This window comes from Arvicola amphibius, chromosome 1 (assembly GCF_903992535.2).
Source record: "Arvicola amphibius chromosome 1, mArvAmp1.2, whole genome shotgun sequence".
NCBI classification, from domain to species: domain Eukaryota; kingdom Metazoa; phylum Chordata; class Mammalia; order Rodentia; family Cricetidae; genus Arvicola; species Arvicola amphibius.
This window is the reverse complement of record NC_052047.1, coordinates 83103653-83109652: the sequence shown is the minus strand read 5'-3', so window position 1 is coordinate 83109652 and position 6000 is coordinate 83103653.

The window sequence follows — 6000 nt, the reverse complement described above, 5'->3', positions numbered from 1 at the left end:
ACAATTCTGTTCTGTCTACTCCGCCTACCTAATTTTCTGTCTCTTAAAGGGCCAAGGCAGTTTTTTTTATTAATCAATGAAAGTAACACATAGAAACTCCTCCATCACTCTCATAGCCCTTAGTTCTACCTTTATTTCTCCTGGGAGCCTTAACTATATGATTCTTAACTTGAAACATGCTCATGTTGAGTCAATACTTGGAGTTTTCAGGATAGACATAGTTCCGCAGATGACGACACAGACAGAACACAGTTAGTGCTTTTTTGATCTATTTGACTGTTCTCTCAAAAATCATTTCAACCTTATCTATGCCTGAAACTGATAAGATGGTAAAAGCATCGGGTGACATCCAGAAAAGCTTTCAGGGCCTGTGATCGGCAACCCTGTCTCCTTGGGGCATGGATTTTATGAGTTCTCTCTTACATGCTTGCCTTGGCTTCATGAACTCCCAAGACTAAAAGCACCATGAAGTGTGTCTATCATCTCACTACTGAGATGAATTTTCTTACATAATTCTTCTCAAATACTTAAGGTACTCTAAGGAATGTTATCTAAATGGATTTTCAAAGCCACGCTTTCAACATTTTCACATCAAAAGAAACAAAAGCAATTGTTGGAATAACAATGGAAAGTTTTCTTTTGGGTAGTGCATAAAAGGGGAGCCATTACCAGGTGGGAAAGAATCCATTAGCGTTATGGATAGGGGTAATTTCCAAAGAATTTGTGGTTGAATCCTTATAAAGCTAGTACTCTAAAATGTGGTCCACTTTATTTATTAAAACCTCATGGGTGTGATACTACAACAAGAATGTCAATAATTTTTAAAACTTTGCAATGATACATATTTATGTAACTATTATTGGGCACAGAATTCTCCACCATCCACTTGATGCATTCAGCTGCTTCTCCAGCAAATGTGTGATGCCAGTAAAACAGATGAAAAAGAACTGTTCTTTTCTTTTAAGGAAAACCTCCAAGTTGTCAGTGTAGTGGAGCAGACTGGGAGATTAGAAACTATAATAGGTATATGACCAACATTGTAGATATGCACAAGTTAATGAAAGGGCTTAGAAAAGAAGCAAGAGATGGATAAGAATGGGAAGTCAGAGGAGAAGGCTTCAGGAAGAGAGACTGGAGCTGTGATTGTCATCTTCCCTTTCCCCTTCTTCATCCTCTTCTTCTTCCTCTTTTTCTGTTTTAACAAATAAATCTTGCTTGAAGGTCAGAGTGCAGAACTAAGCCACTAGAGGCTAGGAAGTGATGGCATACATCTTTAATTCCAGAACTCAGGAGGCAGAGGGATCTCTGATAGTTCTAGGCTACCCTGGGTTACACAAGATTGAATCTGTCTAAAAGAGAAACAGAGCTCACACAAAGGTGATCCCAGCACTTGGGATCCCAGACCTTTAATCCCAGCACTAGGGAGGTGGAGACAGGAGTGATATGGCTGGGCAGAGAGAGGAATATAAAGCAGAAGGAGACAGGAGCTCATTGCAGTCTGAGGTTTGGTGGAGACAATTGCAGTCTGAGGATGCAGTCTAAGGACAGAATTGCCCCTTAGGTGTAAGCATTGGTAGAGTTAAAAGAACTCGCTAGTGGTTGGTCACTGCCTAGCTCTGTTCTGCCTTGCTATAGGCTCAAAGCAGTCTCTTTATTCATTAACCAATAAAAGCAACACATATAGAAGGGCTCCCCACATCATCTCCCCTTTTCTGTCTAAATAAAAAGGAAGGTTTTAACTTTAACACAGTAATTTAACATAACAAAACAGATATCAAGCAAGAATTACAGTTGCAATATTTATGTCTACTTTATCTTTTAGAATAACTAAGGAAAACTATAATTATAACTATCTATTCTTCAATCCATCAAAGACTCCAAAAGGATATAATATTGCCTAAGTAAACAGAAAGTGCATGTAAGCAACTTCCAAAACTCTAAAATTGACAGAGACATTTCACTACCTGGATAGTCACCCAAAGTTCTTCTGTAACATTGAGGCATCCTTCTTCAGCCTACAGGCCCATAGTATCCAGCAGACTTTTTCATGAAGCAGGAAATCTCAAAGACAGTTCTACCTATACTGGCAGTTTTTCAGTCACTTTTTTCTGTGTCCTGCAGAATGTCTTGCAGACTCTTTCATGAAGCAGGAACCCTGAAGAACTGTCTCACCTTTTTAAGGCAACTTCAGCAGTCATTTTTCTGTGGGTCTTGCATGTCCAGTTTGTACAGCATACCATCAAGCAGTCCAGGCAAGAACAGTTTCTTGCCCAAATGGCTAGCAAACTCCACAAGGAGTCTTTTTGATGCCCATCTTCCTCTTGAAGTCATTGGTGCTGCTTAGGAGCAAATGTGTCTCATTGTCATGAAAAGTCTTAAGTTATTAAAACATTTTAAATTCTATTTTCTGAAGGTCTTTGAGAGGTTTGAAGATTACCTATCCACCTGAAATATATCTCTCTATATTTAGAAAACCTAACTAACATGACTACAAGCTTGACATTATAGATGACTATCTATTAACCTGTAATTCTTAATTATCCATTACACTTTTAAATGAGCTTCACAAACACAATACCATAATCAAGAACAGAAATAAGCATGTAACCAAGATCCATACCAATGCAAATCTCTATATCATATCCTCCTTTAAATATAAACAAACATTTATAAACAATAATTTAAGGAATTTGTGCATTTATCTCCAAACTGCTGCTGCTTTTTGTTGGGTGAAGTATTTTCTTTTAGGGGGGTTCACTGAGACCTTTCAGGGGGTGTTGGTTCATCAAACCACATCTGTGGAAACAAAAGAAGAACCTCTTTTCCAAAACAACAAATCCTTAGACCCAAATTTTGGAATCAAGATACTGTTAAAATATATAGATTGGTTTAGCTTAGCAGCCCATACAATGAAATGTCTCTCTGTACTTAGCTCCTTCATAGTCAAAAAAATTAAAAAAAAAAACCACAATAATATACATAATCCAGACTCTCTGTTATATTCCATCTTTATCTGGATTATTTTTCTTACTCTATTACTTTTTCTACAAGTTTTATATATATTTCATTATCTTTACTTCTTTAATCTATGACTATCTGTACTCTTTTTATATTGCCTTTACTGTATCTTTACTCTTTTTCTTCTCTCTCCCAAGCCTATGTCATTTTTAAACACACTGTGACTCATTTAGAATTCTTTTATGCTGAATCTGTCCTATTGTGTATCTGAAATTCTTTTCTGTCCAGGAGCACTTCTTAAAGTGTTAAGCAGCTAAGCATCATTACTAAGATTAAGGCTAATTTACCTTTTGGCTCCACCCAGCCCAACATGGTGGGCCAGAGGTCTGTTTAGCATGAGCCATGCTCACAACCCCATTTTCAGGCACACGGCTGGTCTGTGTTGACATTAAGCAAGCTGTAGCACTCTGCTCATAAACCCCATTTAAATGCTCCATATGCAGACCTCCCGAAGAGTCAGAGCCCCACATGCTGGTGAATTGCTGAGTCAGGAAGACCTCTTGTAAGGGAGCTGCTGCATGCTACCAGCTGGAAAAAAATGTGGGTAAATTGTGTGTGTGTGTGTGTGTGTGTGTGTGTGTGTGTGTGTGTGTGTGTCTAGAATTCCTTTTTAAGCTTTCTCAGGTTTTACATGGATATCGTCAACCATGTTTGCTATATGGAATCTCAATGTAATTTTAATATCCCTGATGGTTAAGGTTGTTGAACACTTTGAAAAGTATTTACTAGTCATTTATATTTCTTCTTTTGAGAAAGCTATTCAGTTCCATAACCAATTTTTAATTGGATTGTTTATTTTGATGGTTAGGTTTTTGGGAGGGTTTTGAATTTTTGTTTTCATTTACACACGTGTGTGCATGTGTGTATATGTGTAAACTACATGTGTGGAGGCAAGAAGAGGGTTTCAGATACCCTGGAGCTGCAGTTACAGGCTACTGTGAGCAGTGCAGTGTGAGAGCTGAGACCTGAATTTGGGTCATCTGGAATAACTGCTAAGCCATCTCTGCAACCTTGATATTGAGGGTTTTACTTCTTTGTATGTTCTAGGTACTAATCCTCTGTCAGATGCACATCTGGCAAAGATTTCAACCTTTCTTAGGCTGTCACTTCATTTGATTGACAGTTATCTTTGTTTTATAGAGTTATTTAGTTTCAAGAGATTCCATCCAGCAAGTATTGGTCGTATTTCCCAAGTGGTGACAGTCTTATTCAGAAAACCCTGTTTCCATGTGTTGACAAGTACTCCTTAGTTCCCCTCTAGAGGTTTCAGAGTATCCCATGTATTGACGAGTTCTCCCTAGTTCTCCTCTAGAGGTTTCAGAGTATCCCTATGTGTTGGCGTGTACTCCCTAATTCCCCTCTAGAGGTTTTAGAGTATTCCATGTGTTGACGAGTACTTCATAGTTCCCCTCTAGAGGTTTCAGAGTATCCCATGTCTTGACGTGTACTCCCTAATTCCCCTCTAGAGGTTTCAGAGTATCCCTATGTGTTAGCGTGTACTCCTAATTCCCCTCTAGAGGTTTCAGAGTATCCCATGTGTTGATGAGTACTCCCTAGTTCCCCTCTAGAGGTTTCAGAGTATCCCATGTCTTGATGTGTACTCCCTAATTCCCCTCTAGAGGTTTCAGAGTATCAGGTCTGGTGTTGAAGTCCCTGATTTATTTAGAGTATTGTGCAGAGTGAGACATAGGATCTAGTTTCATTCTTTCACATCTAGGCTTCTCAGAGCTATTTACTGAAGACACTGTCTTTTCTGCAGTTGTTACTTTTGTAATAGTAGTCAGAAATCAGGTATCTGTAGTTACATGGACTTACATGGGTTAAATATTAATTTAATATTTTATTAATGTATATCTGTTTTTTGTGTGTTAGTATCATAATGTTTCTATTTATTATGTCTTTGTAGTATAACTTGAATCAGGTATGACAGTACCTCCTAATTGTGCTTCCATTTAAATTTTAAGATGATTTTTCCTGGAGCTGGAGAGATGGCTCAGAGGTTAAGAGCACTGGCAGCTCTTCCAGAGGTCCTGAGTTCAATTCCCAGCAAACCACATGGTGACTCACAACCATCTGTAATGAGATCTGGTGCCCTCTTCTGGCCTGTAGGCATACATGCAGGCAGAACACTGTATACATAATAAATAAATCTTTTTTTTTTTTTTTTTTTGCTTTTTCGAGACAGGGTTTCTCTGAGGCTTTGGAGCCTGTTCTGGAACTAGCTCTTGTAGACCAGGCTGGCCTCGAACTCACAGAGATCCGCCTGCCTCTGCCTCCCGAGTGCTGGGGTTAAAGGCGTGCGCCACCACCGCCCGGCAATAAATAAATCTTTAAAAAAAAAGAAAAAAAAAACAAGTTAAAAAATTATTTTTTCTATGTCTCTGAAGAATGGCTCTAGAATTTTGATAGGGATCACAAGGAATCTATAGATCGCTCTGAGTGGGACGGACAGTTTTAGTGCTAGTGTTTTCAGTTCGTGAGCACTGCAGGTTTTATCTTCTAATGTCTTCTGCTATTTCTTCAGCTTTCAAAGTAAAGGTATTTCATTTCCGTCATTGTAGATATATCCAGATGTGTGTGTGTCGTGAATGGGATTGTTTCCCAGCTTTCTTTTGCAGTACTTGATGCACACAGAAGTCCAGTTGGTACTGCCGCTTAAGTGGTTGACTTCTCATGACAAGTCCTGCTGTCCTCCTGATAACTGTGTATTAGCACTGCTCCTTACTGAGCAGAGTTGAAATCCCACTGCATTTGTGCACATTAGACCGTCTAAACTAATTACGATTGATTCAAGAGTTACAGTCATTATTTGTTTTCTCTTTCCTACATCTTTACGATGCTTTTCAAGATCACCATCTAAAAGATCTGCTCCAGGGTCAGAAATGCATTGCTTGACAATGGTTGTCTAGGGAATGTAATAATTTGTAAAGAAATAAATCCATACCTCATCTGTATACTCAGGTATTTTAAAAAATCTTTTCT